Below are 23545 nucleotides of genomic sequence, written 5' to 3'. Positions count from 1 at the left end.
TTTAAGGACAGACCAAAGAATACGCACACACACACACACACACTCTCAAATGTGCATACACGCACACAGACTAGAAAGAGAATGATTTAGACAAAACACTCTTAATGAGGGAGCTGACATAAGTTTGACTAAAGTAGTGAGAAAATGAAAGCAAGTAAATGTGAAAAAAATTTTAATCAACTTTTCATGATACCCAGTTTCTCCTCCAGTGCTGGTAGCCCCCTGTCTGATAAGCACAAAATACAAAGAAAGAGCCTAACGCTACATTCTGCTGCCTTGTAACTGTGCCTTAAGAGCAAGTACACATTTGCCTTTATAACTCTGCAGGTAGTACATAGAGGAGGATATGCTGTTACTTTATCATAGTAAATAATAAAGTTCATGGCTATATTTACACAGGCTGAGTTTCCAGCATGTGAAATCATGTGAAGAATGTTAAATCTCTAATATGTGTTTAAGGTACATTTCAGTTTATTTTTCTCCTAACTATAATAGTAGCAATTATTTTATTTATGTGTGGGGAAGGCTGTGTCACCTAAGGGAAAAGCTAATAGATTTCTTGGCAATTTTTCTATCATGTTAAAATCTCTTTCCATTTCTAACTGCTGTTGTACTCCTACTACTCTGTCTTATGCTTTTTTACTTCTTGTCCCTAACACCTACTTATTTTTTTCTGCCTTTGAGCCCTTATTTCTTCCATATTTCTCTATCTAAAATGTCTGCTCCTGGGCTTTTTGTCAAATCGTACCTCTGTCTTGTTGCAGACACTGGCTGGCCAATGCAAAGCAACTAATTTGTAGCAATCCCCTTCTCCTAAATGCCATGAATTACACTCGCTGCTGCTTTCATATATACCGTCTCATTCAATTGCCATTAAAAACTCTGTATGTTAGAAAAAATCCCCCCATCTTAAATAAGATGAAACTGAGTATTAAGGAGATGATGTAAATTTCCCTAGGATACACACTTAGTAAGCTGGAATACAAACTCCAAACTTCTAATTGGAAGTGGTTGCTGTTCTCATTATAATTCCATTGCTTCTCCTAGATATTCTACTTCTAGCCTACTTAGAATTGCTTTTGAAGTTTTCCTGACTTGCCATTGATTGAATGGAATTTACAATGAGAGAGTACCTGTAGCATTGAGGTTTCCATGTGGTAGAGAGAATTGGAATGTAGAGAAAACAACGGTAGGGGTAGCTGTTACCTACTAATTTTGCAGTCTCTTTTGATTGAAAGCTGCTGCTCCAAACCTCATATTCATACCTCTGACCAATACTTATTGAGTGTGTACTGTGTGTCCGGCACTAAACTAGACCTTGGATATAGAATGCTGAACAAAATCATGTGGCCTCTATGGAATGTACGACCTAGGGTGGGAGAGAGAGAATAAACACACAAACCAAGGATCAAATGAATAATTCAGACTGTCATAAATGCCACAAAAGAATAAGATAATGGAGGGACCTGTCTCAGGAACAGTGTAGTCAGAGGTGGCCTCTCAGAGAGAGAGGAAAAACCCACAGTTGCTTAGGAAATGTCAACTCCTTGAGAGAATTCTGTGTCTCAACCTCTACCGTACCAGGTGTCTATTAACAAGTGGGATTTGGGTCACTCACTCCTGCCCGCCCTGGGGCCAGACCAGCCAGGCTTTCTAATTTATAACAAGATTAAGCACAGAACACCAGATTCTGGAGGAGGTAATATCTAAACTAAGACCTCAGGGACATGTACAAGCAGGTCAGTGGAAATTTCACATTCCCCAAGAATAATAATTCCGTTCCATGGTCATAACTTTAAGTTGAAAGTATTTTGAAAATAGAATTCTTAATGTTTATCTAAATTCTAGTTTTGTTCATTTTCTTCACTAGATCTTAAACTTTCATGTGAGAAGTTGTTTTAAAAAAAACATTGATTTAAAAATATAATTTCTCCTTAATACACTGTGAAGTTTGGATTACAGGATAAATAGAGTTATTAACATTTAGTGTGTTGTAGATCAGGTTTCTATTTGAAAGAGTTCAAATTCATCATGTTTACACATAAAATTTGATATTAAATTATCTCATTTTAAGTGGTAGCTATTAATAACAGAAAATTCAAATATAGCACTTTAACAAATAAGCTTAGTTTTTCATGCCTTTTGTGGTTTTATTATAGCTAGTCTGACCTAAGGTCTAGACAGACCAACTGTGCCCTTGGGTTAAGGGGTGTTTGTCACATGATTCCCTTTCCTTCCTTATGGCCCTTTATTTCTTTCCTGTTGACAGAGATGATAAATAGATAACTATTGCTTCTCAGGCTTCCTCTTTCTGATAGGAAGATAGATTTTTTTAAGCATGAGGGGCTAAATCTAACTCCATAATTTACAAAAAGAAGTATAATTGGCAAGTTTTTCGAGTCTGCTTTTAAAATTACAATTCCCCTTATTCTTCATGAGCTTTCTGTTCAGATAAACCAAAGACATTAGGCACTTCAATTTAAAAAGAATTAAATTGGCTTTATTGATGGTTAAAATCTACATTTTATAATAACAATCTAACAATGATAGAGCACCCAAATCAGTAGTGGGTCTAGAAGAAGTAAATACATATTAAATAAAATAAAAATATTTTAGATTACATACTGTCTTTTCTCAAAATCAAATTTGAAATGTAAAGCATTTAGGATTTTCCTAAGGATGCTTACACAGTCATGGGGAAATAATTTTTACTCTAAATTTAAATCCAAAGCTCCTTTATGGAGCCGCTGGCCCTGCAGACCTAGCCAGGGCCCTTTTCAGTGTCCTAAGTGGATTAGCTATTAGATTTATTAGTGGCTCAAGAGGCACAAGTAAGTACTTCCCTCTTCCATCTCTAGCCAGGCCCAACCAGTATGGAGGGAACTTTCCTCCACTTCACAACTTAGGTTTCGACCTATTCAGTTACCACCAAGGAACGCAGCTGTGCCAACCTAGAAGTAAAAACAGCTTCACACAAGTTCTCTACATTATAGCTCCATTTGGGATGGTGCTGAGAGTATCTTCACCTTCATGTGACCCAAACAATTCTAGGCATTATGTAATCTGTGTGGGATTCTGAAGACACCGTTTAACAATTCTGGATCTGTGCTGTCCTCCAGATCAAAACAGAAATAAGGACTAGAACAACATCAGTGTGCATTCGTTTATGTATTTCAAGCCCCGAGGGAAAAACTGACTGTAATAGTTTTTACTTATATTTGCAAACTTTGCATTATATGTGAGCTCAGGTCATCTGCAAGGTCTCTTTAGAATCCTTAAAAAGTTGATACTGCCCACGTGTGATGTTTAAGGAGCCTACATCACCTCAGCCTGCTTGCAGTTGAATAATGGTATTCATTTTCCATTTCCTGATTGTTTCAGTTAAGTATGGAAAATGATCCTTCATTTTACACTCAGAGCAATGGGCTGTATTGCTGCTCATATTACTTAGATCCTACTGCCTTCCTCTCCAGTCACAGGAATGGTGCTTTAAAAGGCTGGTTAAGGTTGCTTATTGTGGCTGTTAATATTGTCATTGTGTTTCCTGATTTAGAGATGCTCTGTGAATGTCCAGCACATGACTGGCTCTTGGATGAGCTGTGGAATATCGAGTGATATCTTGAACAAGCCATCTTTCTATCTGCTTACTCTCTGCTTAGCTTAGCCCCTTAGCTTAAACGGACTAGATATCTTCCCCTGTTCTCATACAACTAGGACAGTACTGATAGCTTCCACTTAGCAATGCTCACTTTATAGCAGGCTCTGTGCTAGTTCCTTTACATGCCTATAACATGTCATTCGCACAAACAGTCCTATAGGGTAGGTAACATGATCATCATTTTACAGACAGGGAAAATGGGACTTGCTTAAGAGCACACAATTGAAGAGAGGGAGCTGGCATTTGATTCCAGGTTTTCCCCGCAGCAAAAGCTAATCACTTAACCATCATCCTACCTTATATAACTCTGCTGTTGTCCAGAACTCTGTGAGCCCCAGACCTACGGATCACTGATCACATGAATAGCTTCTCTTAGTGCTTGGCACCACTTCACACAGGCTGACCCCATTGACCAAACCTCAGAACCATCGTGTGTCACTAGCTTCAGAGGGCAAATGCTGATTATGGTTACAGGCCACAAGGAAACTGAACTGCTATCAAGAGAAACTCTATATTGAATCATTTTATCTGCACAACAAAAATGATTTCCCCCTCCCCCACCCCCACCAGCGCCTTGGGATGTTAGGCACCCCCTCAGAGTTCGCCTCTCCACTCCTATCTCCTTTCCTTTGCCTGGTGGTGGTGTTGTAACGGTGTCTTTGGCAGGGTTGGCAGGTAACTCACTTATTTACTTCGGTTGCCAATAAATAACTATAGCCTGTTAATAATTGTGCATATGTTTTATGTGGCCTTTGATAATCTGAGACAATCTTACCCATCTGGAATCTGAGATTGGATCAATATTCCTTCATACCTGATCTCCTATTATATAACTCTCTATTAGCAAAAAGTAGATCACATAAGGAAAAGAATTTAATCCTTAAAGTCATTTATTAGGCCATTTTATAAGTGAGGCACACTCATGTGCTCATGACTTTAACTGAGGGTTGCCTAAATATCAATTTTTGCTCAATAAAATAAAAGAATGAACCTGATATATGTTTTCTTTCTTTAAAGTGGACTAGATCTATCACAAATGCCTTAAACTGTATTGTGTTTACATCTTTTTATGAGCTGTGTGTACCTATTGGGGGGGGCTGGTTTTGTTGTTTTAAGACTGTTTTTTAAGAGCAGTTTTAGAGCAAAATTAATAGGTAGGTGTATGTACATATTTGTTAGCATTTTTAAATAGTTAGCTCTGTGAGGGTAAGATGTGTTCTCCTTTATCTTTTAGCATGTCATAATGCCAAACACAATGCTTTGCATGTAATAGATGCTCACTAAATATTGTTGACTTAGTGAATAAATTAATCTGTAATAGGTTGAACAGATTTGCAGTCCTAAATTGTTCTTGCCATCATTTCACTCTGCATAATTAAAGAAGTTTTACTAAGATGATTAAAAATGTGTTATTGAATTCCTCGTGTAGATTCTGTAGCAGTGAGATGAAAGAGACCCTGGCGGTACCCCTATGAGGAAACGGTGAGAATGCGTTTCTCACTGTAGGTCCACTTAGTGGATTTGATGTGTGACTGAATTAATTTATTTCAATTAGGAAGGTTAGATTTATGATTTCCATATGGCACTCATGACTTTTTTCTTCTACCCCTCCCCTGCCAACTAATGTTTTTTCCTACTGTAAAAGTAATGTTTATTGCAGAGATTAACTATATGTGAAAGTAAAAAAAAAAATCATCCATAATCTTATTATTCAGATATGATCACTCAATGTTTGTGTGTGTTCTTTGTTTTTCTTTTTCTCATCCACACATTTCATTATGTCCATGCAATTGGCACTGTATACATTTATATAATATTACAGTAACACAAGGTACCTTGTGGCTTGTTGAAAAATATTCCTCTGTGTGGATGTGCTATGCATTATTTAATTATTTTTCTACTGTTGGACATTTAGGTTGCTTTAAGTGTTTTGCTGTCATAAAAATTATCTTTTTGACATAAATCTTGCTTGGTTTTCCGTGATGTAAGATGGATTCCTGGAACTAAAATTACTGAGTAGATTTTGAACTTTGAGTTTTTGATACATGTTACCCAATAGTTTTCCAGAAAATTTTTAGCAATTCGCGCTCCCATCAGGAGTGTATGAAGATGGTGTCTCACTGAGTCATCATCAAAGTTGATTATTTCCTCTACACATTTTTGAGCAAGTATTATCAACTAGGCCTACTGACTTTAATCTTACCTTCATCAACTCTGTGCAGAAGTATATAAATTAAACACTTCAATTTTCTTTCAGGAAGAATTATGAAACATTTTTAAGGGTCAGAGTAGTTCGGAGACTGCATGTGGCAGTGCAGTTTCCATCTACCTGCAAATGTTTTTCGGGTCTAGTTGTAAACTCTGCCTACTTTGTTTAAGCTGGACTTACGTTGTCTTCTGTGTTGGTAGCTGCTTCATTGGCAGTGTTGTCAAAGTGTGCTGGGTTGAGTCATTATATCTGGTGTGGCTTTAGTTCTCCCTCTTGTAGGGATCAATCTCATTTCCATTTGCTGTTGTAACTTGAAGTTAATGAACATTCAGAGTTTACTTTTATTTATTTATGCATTTTTTGTGGACTGCTCTACAAAAGCACCTTTCTGCCTCCCCAATATTCTATCCAAACTGAGTGCCGATGTACTGAGTGGTTTCATTTTAGAGAGTAGCAGTCATATTTGTATCAGGAAGGCAATAGTCTTGGAAGAATACAAAAAAAAAAAAAAAATTTAAATATTTGCCTCGTCTGCTAGTGAAAGCATTTTCGTTTCAGAGGCCATGGTTAGTCTTAGTCCCTTGCTGGTCCTTGTTTTTGATAGCACTGCCAAGAGACTCTATGTGTGTATATATTCACACATATGAATTTAGGGTGATATGAAATATCCTATGGGGAAAATACAGACATAAAATAACTCACCTCTTTAAGGACTGTAGTCTTTTCTACTTCTCTGCATAAATTGTCTCAGCATAAATACTAGCTCCACTTAGAAAATTCATTTTTACGTACATAATATATTTGTTTTGCATTTCAGAGTCCCTGATAAATTGCAAGTCTGTCTGTGCCCCATAGCTGCACAGGTATGTATATGAATTACCTATAGTTACGTAAGTCTCTGTATTAACTAACAAATTATTACAATTTTGTGTATTAAATTTGCTTACAGATTTGCTAATGTGAAAATGTTAATTTTTGAGTCCTTACAAATATTGACAGCTTCAAAGGATAGTACATTTTATACATACCTTGCATTTCACTCTATTGTAAGAATCAAATAAACATTCTAAGATTTGATGAAGCAGAATAATTTTAATTACAAAGCATTCATCTGATGAAGAGATGAGAGAGTGTTTTCTGAAACTGTACCATTAAAGCGACTGCTGATATGGGGTCAGAGACTATTGCAAAACCCCTGTTTTGGACGTGACTCTTTTATTTTCAAACTTTTTTTGCTGCTTTTGAGTTTATTTTCTGTGGTGGTTGCTTTAGGTAAGGGGCGGTTGCAGATGTACTGTCTGCGGCACTGCGTCAAGCACTAGAAACAAGAAACAGAAAAAAATGTTTGCACCTGTTTAGAATCTCAACTGTGCCGTGTTGTGGTTCCTGGGCAACAGGCTGGAATTCTCAAAAGCTTGGTTGCACCTGCTCAATTGTTGCTTGCAGCTGTGTCCTCTGAGTGAGAGCACAGAGAAGCTTGTTAGCAGTTTGCTTGGGTTGTTACATATTTTGTGTACTCTGAGTTTGAAAGATTCTTACTTGATGTAGACCTTGAACTATTACATTGGCTTTTTATAAAATTCACTGCTTTTAGCTCCCAAATATTTTCTCCAAATCCTTCGTTCTGAGTTTCAAATATCTTTTCAGTAGCTGTTGACTGCCCTGCATAATGTGTATGTTAACTTCTCTAAGGGATACCTGGGGAAAGTAGATCTCTCTAGATAACTGGGTTGATAATTATTTTTGTCCTGCTAGAGACATTTTGTGTTTGGCTCAATTTCACCATGTTGGCAATCCCACTGTGTGAGGCTGGATGTAGTTATTGATCTGTTTAGCTGAACAGATTTGAAAGCATTTGGCTATTAGTGGACACATGGGGCATATTCAGAAAATTTAAGGGTATATTGTAAGATGATTTCTTGATTTGTGCGTGTGTCTCTGTTGCTGTTGGGTGGAAGTGAGAGAGAAATAGTGAAAATTAAATAGTAACCCTAAAAAAGGGGCTAAAGTACAGATGTAGCTTTCAAGGCTGGAGTAATATCCTTTACTTTCATCAAATCCTAGTTACCTGTTATTTTTTCCTAAGTGTTGCTGATAGTGATGTTTCTTTTAGTTAATAGCTCTATGTATTTTCTGACAAATATCTATATTTCTACTGTAGACAAGCTGTTATAGACTGTGTCTTACACTAGTTAGATACAGTTCTATAAATGCAAACTGAAAAGTCCTAAATACTAGTTACTTGTTATATATTTTGGATGGGTCTTGATGGACTTCCTTTAGTTCTCATACTGCTGATTAGACAGAGAGATGAAACTACTGAGAAGTTATTTCCTTATAATGAGAAATGACTATGTAAGAATTGATCCTCATTATAATTAAGAGTTGACATAACACTATTTGCAATATGCTTTATATTCATTTTTGCTGACTGTGAGAAAAGTCTTGATATCTATCCCTATTGTACACACAATGCTGAGGCATTCAATGACTAAATTACTTGTCGCCTTGGAAATACTTTGCATCATGGGAATAAACAAATCTTCTGTGTTCTGTGATCAATGCCGTAGGTTTCCCAAAAAATCAGTTTGAGCAATCTCTCTCCCTCTCTTTCTCTCTGTCTCTCTCTGTCTCTCTCCCTCTCTCTCCCCATATCTCTATCCTACTGAAAACACAAACATAAAATGTATGTTGACCCTCTTCAAGTCAGATAAGATCAGATCATATTAAAAATCTGTAGCTGTTTTTGTTAAACAGAAGTAATGGGCCCTGTGTTTACTGTATACATGTTTATAATTATGATTTCTATTATTCACTAAATTATAACTGTAAATAAGTAGAGATAAAGCCAAACAGAGGCAGAGTCAAAATAAGGTAGTTAAGACTTGCTTTAGATAGGCCCCTCTAAAGTTCCATTTTGTGTGGTATGAGGCAGTCACATAAAATGGCAGAGCTTGCATAATGAGCCAATATCTATTGCATCAAAATATCTTCTTTAGGCTTCTCAAATTTTAGTGCCACTGGTTGATGATATTCATGTATACCCCTGGACTTGGAAGTGCCTTTCCTCTGGGAACAATTTTTCTTTCATCTTAATTTACATCAGTGGATGAGAGGCCAAAATCAAGGACATTATTTTTTTCCAGAACCTTACTGTGGTAAACTGTATTCCTCTGTTAGTCTTAATTAGGAATTAAGAGATGAGCCAAGAACATGTATTAGCTAGAATGCTAAACCAGAGTATAGCAGCTCCTTCAGTGACTTGTACCAGGGACTGTAGTATGGAATTCCCAGGAGGGAGAGATCACCAAGCACTAGGATTCCTGGACATAATTGCAGGTTTCCCTATGATTTCAGGATTAGAGAAATGAAGGAAGAAAATCAACATTTATTGAGAACATAGCATGTCTAGATATAAAGTCTTTCTTTCTTTATCCCCTTCCTTCCTTCCTTCCCTCCCTTCCTCATTTCCTTCCTTCCTTTTATTCCACACAGTAGATAGATGCCTACTATTTGCCAGACACAGTCCTCAGCTAAGTAAATAAAACAAAGTCCTTGCCCTCAAAGAGCATAAAGGCCAGCAGGAGACAAAGATATGTCAACAGAGCTCTTTTTGGCTCATCACTTATTGTTAGTATGGACCTAGTCAAGCTACCTAATCTTTCTGTTCCTTTGTTACTCTTTTGGAAAATTGTAAAAATAATAATATCTACCTCATACATTGTTGTGTTGAGTTAGATATAACACAATACATGTAAAATTCTTAGTGCAGTGGTTGGCACTTAGCAAGTGCTCAATGAATCTTAGCTACGCTACTATTATTTCCATCACCACCATCATACAACTTAGTTGCTGAAGAAAGCCCATCTGATTGCCTGAGAACAGGGATCCTGGTCTGGAGGGATCCTGGTCTGGGCATTGTCACATAGATTATATCAGATGTTCTATCCAAAGTTACCGCTACTTCTAGGAGTTTAGAAGAGATTCTAAAAATCGTACCGTGTTAGAACTTGAAGGGAACTTAGTGGTCACCTAACATCTTTATTTTGTCCATAGTGAGGAAATAAGCTCAGAAAAGTTCACGTGCTTGTCAGGGTTATACGGTCTAGTAGGTGAGAGAGGCGGGATTTGAACGCAGAATTCTTGATTCTTGCTTGAGTGTAAGATACCTCATGTTGGAAAAATATTAGAGTTAAAATATTTTTTTCTACTGGTGATTGGAGGGTTAATTGCTTATCTCCAGGAAGTAAATGGACTATGTCAAGGTGCTGAAATACTAACTATAAGACAAGCTATCATTGTACTGCATCTAAAAGACCTTCAGTTATTCTTATAATGGAATTAATTTAATCTAAATTGTTTGAAGCCTTTTAGTTTGTGTTTGTGAATAACTGGTTTCTTCCTAAGGAGGATAAACTGAGTCAGGTTTAGCAAGATATCTACTGTCTATGTACATGACTTCCGATGCTTTAAAAGAGTCTGTAAATACCTTAAATAAATCAGCATCTTGGAAGCCAATGATGCTTTTAGGGTATCTAGATTCTGAATCTGTTGCCTGAGTTTGAATTTAAGAGCTTTGGAGTCCAAATGACTTTCACTGAAATCCCAGTTCCACAATTTGGTAGCTGTGTGACCTGATCAAGGTTGCCTAACCTAACTAAACCTCAGGTTTTCTTATCTAAAATATGATGGTAACAATTATCTACCTTTTTATGGAGGGATGCGAGAATTAAAGTAGATTAGATATACAAAATACTTTATTTAGTGCATAACATACACTAGTATCCCCTACATATTATTTTTTCCTCTCTCCTCCTATTAAAATATAAAAGTTGTTATGATGGGCAGTATAGGAATTTAGAGGAAGTGTGGGATTCACCCATTAAGAAAATTAATTTTGGCAAAGTTACATGTTTGATGATAGCCATTGAGTATCTCAGTTCAGTGTAGTTAGACTCACCATTTCTAACTATGCATGCTACATGTCTGTAGAAGGCTGGGGCTATTTAAAGAAAACTGAAGAGGAGGATAATCACATCCACTTCAATGTCTGTTGATTATGGAAATGTGCCTTGCAATGGAAGGGCTGTTGATACAACTCCTGGACAACTGTCACCCCTCTTTTGAAAGTCAGATACCCTTAAAACCAATCTCTTGCAAACAATAAAGAACCCATACTCACCAATTAGACCATGTACTTTTACATGCATCCTAGTGAACCAAAGGTGGTTCTGTTGGCAAAGTTGTCACAATCTACACAGCCTCAGGTTTAGTGAGCATAGTTGGCAATGAGTAAATGGCTGTATAAGGCTGTTTTTATTTCTTGAGAAGGAAATTAGTGTGGTAAAATGTCCCTGATACCCTCCTATGCAAACTCCCTCAACAGTAGAAAAATGGATTTGTGAATTTGTGTGTATGATTTTCTCCTTAATTATCTTTAATAAAATCTAGATGATCTTAATTACAGTAAACCAGTTTTTTTTTTTTTTCCTGCCAGGCTGTTTATATTGCAGCAGTGTCTTCCTGAACAGAATCAGAAAAAAGTAAGGGAAAAAGCACTACAGAATACATGGCATAGACCATTATTCAGCAGAGTTGATAAAGTTGACTTGCCTAATGTCAAGTATACAGTTTTGACCATGATGAGTCAAGGTAAACATTGATAACTAATGAAATCTTTATTTAGTTGGATATTAGTTTGCTAGGGCTGCTGTAACAAAGTATCACAAACTGGGTGGCTTGAACAATAGAAATTTGTTTCCTCACAGTCCAGAAGTCTGAAATCAATGTTTTGTTTTGTTTTGTTTTTGAGGAAGATTATCCCTGAGCTAACTACTGCCAATCCTCCTCCTTTTGCTGAGGAAGACTGGCCCTGAGCTAACATCCATGCCCATCTTCCTCTACTTTATACATGGGACACCTGCCACAGCATGGCTTTTGCCAAGCGGTGCCATCTCCGCACCCAGGATCTGAACTGGCGAACCCCGGGCTGCTGAGAAACAGAATGTGCAAACTTACCTGCTGCGCCACCGGGCTGGCCCCTGAAATCAATATTTTGACAGTGTTGGTGCCTTCCGAGGGCTGTGAGAGAAAGATCTGTCCTAGGCCTTTCTCCTTGACTCGTAGATTGTGGATGGCCACCTCCTCCCTGTGTCTCTTCCCATTGTCTTCTCTCTATGCGTATCTGTCTCCATGTTCAAATTTCCTTTTCCTATCAGGACACAAGTCATACTAGATTAGGGCCCTCTCTATCTCATTTTTACTTGATTACCTCTGTACAGAGCCTATCTCCAAATAAGGTCGCATTTTAAGGTACCTGGGATTAGAACTCAACATCTTTTTTGGGGGGTAAACAATTCAACTCATAATGGTTGGGTGAATAATAGTTAACATTTACTGAGTGGCTTTTATATTCTATGTATTTTATATATTATTGATAATTTTTATAACAATCTATCAGGCAGATGTTATTTTCCCCATTTTACAGATGAGAAAACTTAAACTCAGAGAGAATAAGCAATTTCTCCAAAATCACACAGCTAGTAAATGTTAAATGCTAGTATTTGAACCCAGAATCCCATGCTGCCTTTTTTTTTCCCTTTTTCTCCCCAAAGCCCCCCGGTACATAGTTGTATATTCTTTGTTGTGGGTCCTTCTAGTTGTGGCATGTGGGACGCTGCCTCAGCATGTTTGATGAGCAGTGCCATGTCTGCGCCCAGGATTCGAACCAACGAAACACTGGGCTGCCTGCAACAGAGCACGCGAACTTAACCACTTGGCCACCAGGCCAGCCCCTCCATGCTGCCTTTTTAATGGATAAACTGCATAACAACTCAGTCAAAAGCCCCAAAATACTTTGAGCACTTAAGGTATTGTTTAAAAGTTTGTTTTGTTTTTTGTCATTAGAGCTTGTGCCAAAGGACATTTTATCCATCAAAAATGACGCATTATGCTATCGTAAATGCCCACCATTAACTACCTACATCTTCACTCCTGAATTTTTTGCTGACAGTTGTCTTTCAAGGGTTAGTGTTTTGGCTCTCCTTCACCTGATAAAGCTCTTGGTCAGGATGGGTTCTGAACATAGACTGCATGGGTTGATGCTGGCCTCAGTTCGTGCGGATGGCATTGAGAGCCAAGTCATGCCCAGGGTCTGCTGCTCAGCACGTGTGCACTCTGATCTTTTCTTTCTCTCTTTCCTCTCCCTCATCTTTGTTTTTTACTTTTAACAGGTAGTTTGTGATTTTTTCCCTTTTTTAAAATCCCTGCCATGAGTGATAAACATTGACAAGGACTGGTGTGAAGAATGACACAATAGGGAATACCTCTGCATGTGTGAAAGCCAGTGCTCCTGTGGGTGTTGACTGTAAACTGGCCGCAGCCTTATTATCATTCACGGCAAAGAGCAAGGGGCCTTGTGTACCTTCCTTAAGTTTCCTATCTTACCAACCAAATGGTTGGTTTCTCAATTTGAAGTTTTAAAGCAGAACTTGTTCATGACCCAATTTCACTAATAATTCTCTTAAGTAACCCTTGTACTCATTTATAAGATTTTTTTTCCACCCACTGTCTGTCTAGCCTGGTTTTAAATTTTTATATATGTACTTTTAAAAAATTGATTAGCTGGAGAGCTGCCCATTCCTCTGTGCTGTATAATAAGGATTTAAAAACTGCACACTGAATTCTGTATAGTGTAATTAAAACTGACCCACATTTGGACCTGAGTACACCAGGACTTAGCCAAACTTGCCATGAGCTGAGTTCTGGTGGCAGATGGGAACTAATGAGGACACACTCCACTCCAGAATTTCCCAGCTGCTTGGCCCCTTTTTGTACAAACAAGGTTTGGAGTGAAGTCCGGATCCCAAGAGCCTGTTCTGTAAATGTGCTGTACCCAATGATTTGGGAAATGTTCTCACAAAATTAGGCTGTTTTAAGGTATCCTTAAGACCTCAGCTACTGTCAGATTTTAAACATGAAAATTCAAAGGACCTTTTGTGCTCTCTCTAACCAATTTTTAATTTTACAGTGAATTAAAATTACATTTTTCCACCGTCTTTTTTTCCATGCCTGGGGATAGAATGATCACTTATCTCCAAACCTGGAGATTTGCAGGTGGTTGTCTCAGGATGGACTGGGTCTCCTTGCAACCCATGGATCTCTTCAACTGGTTTGATGTCCTGGGACTATTCATGCAGATGTAATTGAATCCGTTTGAAGCAGCTGTAGCTGGCATGTGGTCTCTCAGATTGCTAGCACCTGCTTGTTTTTTTGCAACTCACTAGAGTGAAAGAAGTGCCAAAACCAGCACTGGTCTTGGAGCAGATAAAGCACTTCAGATCCTATATTCCATTCTCCTTCCAATCTAGCCACATCATCACTGGTGCCTGAATTAATAAAACCCCTTTGCATGATTATGTCTGAGGTATACTTTTCCTTCTCTGTCTTCTCAATATTGAGATCCTGACAGTACTGACCATGCTGGTCCAAAAAAATAAGGGAGTATAATGGTGATCAGGTGGCTTTGGGGCTCTCTTATCATTAGACAACTGGGTAGCCTGTGGTTTGCAGAATCATTTAAATGAATGCACCAAATTCATTTGCTGTTCCAGCACAGTCTTATTGGCACAGAGAATGAGCAGTTAATGTATAACAAACTGTGAGCTGTTATGGAATATGATAGATACATTTGCTTAGCGGGGGGAATGTGAAATGGAACTATTTCTTTATGTAACTCTAAACTAATCCACATGGAGTTCTTCAACACTTACTTCGTGCAAGAAGATGCAGTCTACTAAAAAAGGTATAAAAATCCTAGCACATACTAAATCTATAAAATATATTTTAAAAGATAAAGATTTAGAATTTTTTAAAAATATTTAAATCCATTTAAAAATGCCTATCTACTTTGTCTTCTCTTTGTCCCGTTATATTATTTGGCAAGCATATATTTAATCCTTAAATATTATCAATTTCCTAATGTATAATTTGAACCTGGGCATGAAAAAGACAATATATTTACTTAAAATTTATGGTTTATGTTACAAAATTCCTTTAAAATGGTTTTACTATTGATCGTCTTTTGAGTGAAGTCAAGAGATAAATTGAATTTATGAATAACAGTAATGAGTGAATTCTAGAAAAGTCACTTAGTTATCAGCAGATGCCTCTTTTGCAAGGCATAACTAGATACTACAGACATAAAGAAGTATACATGGTCCTTGACTAGAGGAATCTTATGGTATACTTGAAGAGACATAAGTTTTTTAAAAAATAACAAAATAAAGCACTCTCGGGTTTAAATGCATGCTCTAGACCTGGATTTGGTGTCAAAGGAATGCTATAAAAACAAAAATGTCAGCACTCTGTTGTTAAGTGAATTCTCTAGACCCAACGTCCCTCCACTCCTCTTCACTGCCCATGAAGGACATCACTCATCCATCAAGATTCTCTCTGCTGCTAAACGAGGACTTGATCTAAGAATCTTCCCGACAACAACACTTTAGATGACCACTACCAGTTGAGGGAAGCTGGATATAAGATGAGACCCATTTACCATTGCTTAAAAAGTCATTAAGTGCTAAAGATATTTAGTGGAGGTAGAGAGCTCAGAGAGCTGCAAATAAGAAAGAGGACTTGAGCGGGGCCTGGAAATAACATGAAACATAGGACGTAATAACTAGAAAGGAGAAAGGAGATCATTTTCAGGCTGAGGAGTAATATCATCAAATGAGTTAAGTTTGAAATTGTGTGGTATAGTCAAGGTTATAGACTAGACCTCAGATGTAAATAGATAAGGGATTATGTAATTATTAGTTCAATGTTTTTCTTCTCTGCTACACTGTAAATTCTGTGAAGTATTATGTTATTATTTATTATAAAATATCTCCTCAGAGAGAACTTCACTGACTCCCCCTATCTGAATTAAATCTCCCATATGTTTCTATAGGTTCCCATTCTTTTCCTTCATAGCATGCAATTCACCTCAGAGTTTTGGGAGCAATTTCTCACTGCTAAGATTCTATATTAAGGAATGAGGGAGATTCATACAGGATTTATAAATTTATATAACAACTATTTTAAAAAGCTGATTTTTATTTTTGTAACTACTGTGGCACTTTCAACACCAGTTTGGGGGATTTCTATTTTAACCATAGTATTTAAGAATTTTACTACATACTCCTCGTTTCAGGGAACAAAGAGGCAATACATTATGGTGGAAAGAGTATGGGGTTTAGAAATAGAAGATGTGGATTTTAGTTTCTGCACTATAACTTATTGGCTATGAGATACTGGGCACCCCCTCACATGCTTTTAGGATCAGTGTGCTCATCTGTAAATTGCAGTTGATGATAAGCCAAAGCACCTTAAAATTAAAATTAGTCCTTTCTCCTTCTCCTCCTCCTCCTGCTTCTTTTCTTCTTCTTCTTCTCTTCTTCTCTATCTTCTTCTCCTCCTCCTCCTCCTGCTTCTTTTCTTCTTCTTCTTCTCTTCTTCTCTATCTTCTTCTCCTCCACCTCCTCCTCCTGCTTCTTCTCGTTTACTGTCATCATTGTAATTCTACTCTGAAACCATGAACTACAATATTTAACACAGTCTATTGTAGTTATCCTTCTTCCAAACAGGAGTGTACTGTAGGTCATCACTTTTTAAGATAAAAATGTAAATAAGTTAGGGTCTTCTGAATTTTGAGATTTAATAAGTATAGATACACAAAATGTACAGAAAGCGAGCTGAAAATTAACTAAAAATGTTGCTTTTATAATGTCTTAACTTTGTGTAGCAAATAGGAGAGCTGAGTTCAGTATTACTGTAAGAAATGGTTAATTTCAGATATTAGGAGACACTTCAAACATAATCTTTAATCGTGCTGCTCTGATGCCTCAAGCAGAGCGATGTATACTTGTTAGCCTTTACCGGTGTCAAGATAGGATATACCCCGGGCCAAAAGAAAATTGATTTTTCCCCTGTAAATTTGTCATTTGATATCATGTTTAAATTTCTGTTGATCAAAATAGGTATATTTACTTTCTGAATCCAGTTCTTCAACAACATAAATGTTTTTTCATTTGATGACTGATGTAAATTATGTTCAATTAAGTGATTTCAAGAATATCTTTGCTATTGATCATGTCTTGTCATAAAATATTTATTAATTATTCATGTCAATGTGGTTCTTGGGATTTTTAAAAGGATAAATATCATAATTTTCTTTAAAAAAAAGTGACCAACACCTGTTTAAGGCCAGTTTCGGGCTTTCTGGAACATAGGGGCTTGGAAGAGGTTCTATCCCTTCTGGAGGGCATCTGATTATGGGATTTGAAAGGGAACAACTCCGAGTAGAGGGCAGTATATTCCTTTTAAGGTTGACCTACTACAGCCAGCAACCATCACTACAACCTCCCAGAAAGTTTTCTCACTGATCTCTCTTTGTCCTATTAACTGGGGACTTTGAGGTCGCCATTTACGCTTATGAAACTGCTCTTCCACATTTTTAGACCTGGAGATAGAGAGAGAGTGTTTTCGTTTCCTAGGGCTGCTGTAACAAACTAGGCAGCTCAACACAACAGATGTTTGTTCTCTCACAGTTCCGGAGGCCGGAAGTCCAAAATCAAGGTGCAGCAGGGCCAAAATCTCCCTGAAGGCTCTAGGTGAGAATGTGTTTTTGCCTTTCCCAGCTTCTGGTGGCCCCAGGTGTTCCTTGGCTTTTGGCAGCATAAATTCAACCTCGGCCTCCATCTTTACATGGCCTTCCTCTTTGTGTGTGTCTCTGTTCCCTCCTCTCTTATAAGGATACCAGTCATTGGATTTAGGGCTCACCTTAAATCCAAAATGATTTCATCTCAAGATCCTTAACTGGTTACATCTGCAAAGACCCCATTTCCCAATAATGTCACATTCTGATGGTCTCAGGTGGCCATGAAATTTGGGAGGACACTAGTCAACTTACTGTAGAGAAAAACTTTATTTTTCTGGAGTAAATATCTATGGAAAGCTTATTTACTTATACATTAATCCTTTCTCCCCTCTGTAGTTGATAAAGTTTATCTGTTCAGCATTTATAGAATACTTGTTGTCTTAGCACCTTGGTATATTTTATGGATTCAACTGAAGTATGAGTCATCCCCTTTCATAATCTTTTAAACTACTGAAATTTCTCTTCTTTATAGATGTCGAATTTGAGGCCTAGACTCGGTAATCAACAAGGTTATAGTTACTCCACAGATGCAGTGCAAAATTAAAAACTAACTTTGGTATCATCTAGCTTTTCTGTGAATCCATGTGTTGAGATACGAAATATACTTTTATAGTCCTTAATACTTTCAAGTAACTTTACTCATGACCTAGGTCGTGAGTCACAGGAAACTTTTTCATCTCAATCTCCAGGTACTGTAAGCCAAGTATGCACCTGAAATTTAGTGTCATAGAATGACAAAAGCATTGTGCTAAGTGATTGCTTGTTGAAACCATGAGATAATCTAATCCTCACATTTAGCATAATCAAGGTCTTTGTTAGAGAATTATGAATCTGGCTATATATAAAAATATACATCCAGTAAATGATAACTGGAAGTCATGAGTATTCAGGACCAAATTGGAAAAGCTAGATTCAGCTCAGAGAGGTTAATTTCTAACTCTATGTAGCCAATAAGTGGTTGAGATAGAATTTAAACTCAGCTCTCCACAGTTGAAACACCTGCATCCTTTCTACCTCTCCCAAGTTGATTCCCAAGCTGTTGAAATGTTTTCTTTTTCCTGTAAGTAAGGAGTAGACCATTATTAGGGTGAGGGTGGACAGTGGGAACAGAGAGTAGAGTAGAGCCATTCCTAAAAGAATTGGAATCAAATTGGAACATTTGTTGGTCCTTTGCACCTCATGATTGTAGGATATTACAGATGTTTTAAGGATACTCAATAAACCAACAACTTGCATTTTAAAAGTAGGTATTTAGTAGAATGATTATCTGAATTATGACAATTCCTTCACGTTGCAGCTCTTCTGCTGCACTTCTGTTCTGGATATCACATAATTGTATGCTCATGGGACAGGAAAATTTAGAAGTAAGTGTTAGACTTCCCTGACAAAAACAGATAAAGATTAAATAGAAATGAAAATGAAAATGAAAATTAAATAATCTCTGAAATAGTGATGTAGTTAAATTGAAAATGTGATTTTGATTTACAAAACTATGATTTGCACCCAAAGTACATTAGTTGAATTAACCTATTCTAGTTTGTCTTGTTCCTATTGCTATAAAAAACAAAGAGAAGAAAGTGTCCTTTTGCTAAATTGCAGATTTCTCTCTGCATGGATCACTCTTCCACCATGGGTGAAAGTCAGACCTGGATCTAGGCAGTGGAGATAGAGCTCTGAACAAGAAGACCAAGATCCTGTACCTCATGGAGCTAACATGACCATGGGGTGGTAGTGTGTGTGTATGGGAGGAGACAATAAACAAATTAGCAAATACGTAAATAAGATCCATTTAGAAAGTTGTAGGTGCTATTCAGGAAGTACAACAGAAAAAATAGGATAGAGAATGTGGGTGGGGGAGTGACCATGGGTGGCCCTTCTGAGGAAACAATGCTTGAACTAAGAGCTGAATAATACAAAGGAGCCAGTCAAGGGAAGATCTGGAGTACAAGAATTTCTATCCATATATTCTTACAGGTTTCAGGGCTGTGTCCCAAAGGTGTTTGTGGATTAGGCTCGCAGGGCAAGGAGATGCATGTCCTGTCTGTCAGCTATTAACAATGTCCAATTGGGAGATCTGCTTCAGGGGCAACAAGTCAACCCTCCTCTTTATCCTGATAGTAAACACAGCAAAAATAAGCATTCAGGAACAGATTAAAGATGCTTAACTATATCTCTCTAAAATTTTACAAACTTGTTATTTGTGAAAGCCAAGGTCAGTTTGGCTGCAAAGAGAGAGACTGGATTCGTTGTTACTCTTAGCTGTCCTTATCAATTTCATTGCCCACTCTGGTGCCAGGGATTAGTAGAGGAACCACAGGGACTCTTTTTTTTTTTTTTTTTTTGAGGAAGATTAGCCCTGAGCTAACATCTGCGAATCCTCCTCTTTTTGCTGAGGAAGACTGGCCCTGAGCTAACATCCATGCCCATCTTCCTCTACTTTATATGTGGGATGCCTATCACAGCATGGCTTTCCAAGTAGTGCCATGTCTGCACCCAGGATCTGAACTGGTGAACCCCAGGCTGCCAAAGCAGAATGTGGGCACCTAACCGCTGCACCACTGGGCCAGCCCCCACAGAGATTCTTGAACCATCATTTCTTTCTTTGGCAAATCATCTTTTCTAGGAGTAATATCACCCCTTTTCCTCTTTTCCTGTATATCATGGCTGTAAATGGAAATGGAAGGTCAAAGTGAATATCCTTAGATTTGAAGTTTTTTAAGTATTGGTCTCATAGTAGGCCAAGATTTAACATAGAACTCCTTAGGAATTTGTAATATTTGCGTTTGAGTTGAACATAGGAAATAGGTTCTTCTCACCTCTACTTTCATTCTGAAGCAAAAATTCTCCAAATGCTTCATTCAAATTAAGTTGTTTATCCATAACTAGACAAGGACGTGTGGTGGTAAATTATTGAAATTGATGAGATTTGATTGAATTTTCCTGAGTTTAATGTGTCTAATCAACATTCCACTCACGGCATTATTATTTTCCCATTGCTTGATTCTATAATGGATGGCAGTATCAGCAGTACCCAGGCTGACACTATATGAAAAAATGCCCATGGAGGCAGAGTCTACTATGGGCATTTGAAAAACAGAGCCAGATAACATTTTCAGAAATAGTTAAGTTTTTAGATGAGAGGGTTTAAAAGTTTTCTTGCACTACAGAAACTAAAAATCTCTCAATATCGTTTTTGATGAGCTTTACATACGTTATAATTTATAAACCAAACTATGGTGTAATTGATAACACAACATTGCTATCAATTATACTATTGAATCGTACCAAGGAAATCCCTATGGTTCTGTTCCATAACAATAATGGAAACCAGAAATGGAGGAAAGAATGTTCTTTCTCAGAAATGTCATAGCCCAATTTCTGTTATGTAACTTAGGTGACCATATAATTTGTCATCAAAACCATGGCTGCGAGATTTTGCTTTTAAAAACATCTATCCAAGTGACAAGAATATTAAGACACATGGAAGAAGGCCATTATTACACTGAAGCCTCAAATACCACACATTTAAAAGATATGGAGTACTTATAATTCGTGAATGTGCACTATAATGTTATAGAATATCACAAACTTTTGAAGAGTTCTTGTGGCAATATATACCTGAATTATAAACCAATTTTGAAATTTTGTTCCACTCGAGTTGTTTATTTGAAAGCGTATATTAAGAATAGATTGAAAAAACACCTGGGCCAAAACTAGAAGTTGGCAGTGAAGTATATAAAAAATACATTTCTGATCAGTCTTGTTTGGCACATTTAACACCTTGGCAGAACTAAAGTGTTGAGAAACACTACAGTACTTGTGCTGCGAGTATGGTATTTATGATAATATTTAGTTCATTCAGCTTGTCAAAATTTTCGGCATATATATTGTTTTTTATTGTCATAAAGACACGACGACAGTCTGTCTACAAAGCACCAAACAGAGATTTGTTAATTGTAGTAGTTGTAGATGCTCAAAATAGATATTTAAGTCTCAAACATGTTTTTCCACTATTCTGTATTGGATTATTAAGACAAAGAAGTATAAACTGTTAGAACTACAAGGTAATTTACATATTATCTCTTTGTGTAATTCAGTTACTTCAAGATGGGGAAATGGAAATACAGTGAAGTTGAATAGGTCTAGACAAGTACAGAGTGAAGAACCCAGCAATGCAGTAGTCTACTTCCATCGTATACTTTTCACCATTTAGCGCTACACGAAACAATTTCTTTTGCTATTTTTATTTTAAAAATGCCCTCACATGGTAAAAAATTTAAAAAATAAAAATGGTACACAAGGCCATAAAATGAAAAGTATGTCTTTACCAAATTATTGTACTATTACCAGAGATAAACAATTTCAAGTGTATTCACATGTAGAAATGTAGCTGTATACCTGCATTTTAACAAAAGAGGAAATCATACTGTTCAACTTTTCTTTGTGTTTTGTTTTGTTTTGTTTTTTCTTTTTAATACTGCATTAGAGATTTTAGAGTACTTACACTATAGTATATTATGCTATATCGTCTTCTCCTTTTTAATAACTGCCTAATATTTCCATTTTATGGATATATATATAACAAAATGTACTTAACTACTGCCTAATTTATGGATATTTGGTCATTTCCAGTCTCTTCCCTATTCGAGAAATATTGCAATAAACAGGCTTCAAAATATACCTCGTACTAATTTTAATGTACACATTACATATTTCCTAGATACATTTGTATAATTAAAATTTTGATGGTTATTAAGAATTTCCCTTCAAAAACATTCTTTTGATATATACTTATAACAACAGTGTATGAGAAATCTTGCTTTCCCACAGCCTCACCAATACTGGATTTTAACAATTTTTTTTCTAATCTGAAAAGTAAAATGATATTTCATCATTGTTTTTATTTGCATTTCTTTATTTATGTTAGATTAAACAAAATTTTAAAGTTTTACAAGCTATTTGTATTTTTTTTTTCCTGAGAAGTTGCTGTTAAATACTTTTCCATTTTTCCTATAGAGTTTTTTTTATCTTTTATTGATTTGTATAACCTCTGTATATTATGGAAAGTAACAGTTTTTCTGTAATATGTGTTAAAATATTTCTCATCTTTTAATTTGCTTTTGACTTTTGTTAGTCTTTTTATATAGCTGCATTTATCAATCATTTCCTTTATAGTATAGAAAACTCATGTCAAAAAAGTTGCCCATATTTTCTTCTAGCACATTTATGATTTAGTCTGTTTTAATATTTACATCTTTGATTCAACTAAAATTTGTCTTTGCATACTATATATTTTTAGCAAATTTATTAACACAGTATCATTTGAAATAAAAGAATTACCTTTTTTTGTCCCATGAACTCCTTAGAAAGGCAGAGATAAGCACTAAGATAAAAAAGTGTTAGACTGAGAACTGAAATGTCAAAATTGACATATTTTTCTTTATGAATCACTGATATCTATTGTTTATGACATAGAAAAATCCCAAGAAAGTTTTTTACTTATGAGGATAAATTATTATATTTTGATAATCTAAGCAACGATTACATCAGAGAAGGCATCGTAGAATAAATCAAACCTTTAGCTAGATACTTCTAACAGCAATTCCAGTTCATATGATAATATTAATTTTTACTTAGTTAAGAGAAGCTCTTACTTATCAGTAAGACCCTATAACTGTACAAATAAAACCAAAATGTGAATGTTGTAATTTAAGCAGGACACACTTACCAGGTGATGAATGGATTTATTTGTACCCTGGAAAGTTCACTTCGAGTCATCATTGTTGCTAAAAGGCAATTACTTTGTATGCTTTTTCTAAACTTAAAATGCTCGTTGGAGACTCTAAGGGCTCTGATAGCTGCCGTCTTTTTAAGGCTTGAAAATAAGTAAAGGATCCATTCAGTTAGAAAAGTTGAATATTTAGCAATAAAAGAACCTTATTCAGTTTAACATCTGTGATATTTATGACTGGAATTGGCA

The 23545-nt window shown here is 36.5% G+C and overlaps 1 protein-coding gene across 39 annotated transcripts in view; it reads left to right on the top strand.

Moving 5' to 3' along the window:
- Positions 1-23545, top strand: part of ZBTB20 (zinc finger and BTB domain containing 20) — a 770050-nt gene that overhangs the window by 210875 nt on the left and 535630 nt on the right. For all 39 annotated transcript variants that reach the window (XM_070508896.1, XM_070508879.1, XM_070508901.1 and 36 more), the window contains one exon: positions 6685-6730. The gene's annotated coding sequence lies outside the window, so the exon portion shown is untranslated. The remainder of the gene's footprint in view (positions 1-6684; positions 6731-23545) is intronic.

The sequence above is a fragment of the Equus asinus genome, chromosome 5 (assembly GCF_041296235.1).
Source record: "Equus asinus isolate D_3611 breed Donkey chromosome 5, EquAss-T2T_v2, whole genome shotgun sequence".
In the NCBI taxonomy this organism is placed as follows: Eukaryota; Metazoa; Chordata; class Mammalia; order Perissodactyla; family Equidae; genus Equus; species Equus asinus.
This window is presented reverse-complemented; position numbering and strand designations above follow the sequence as displayed.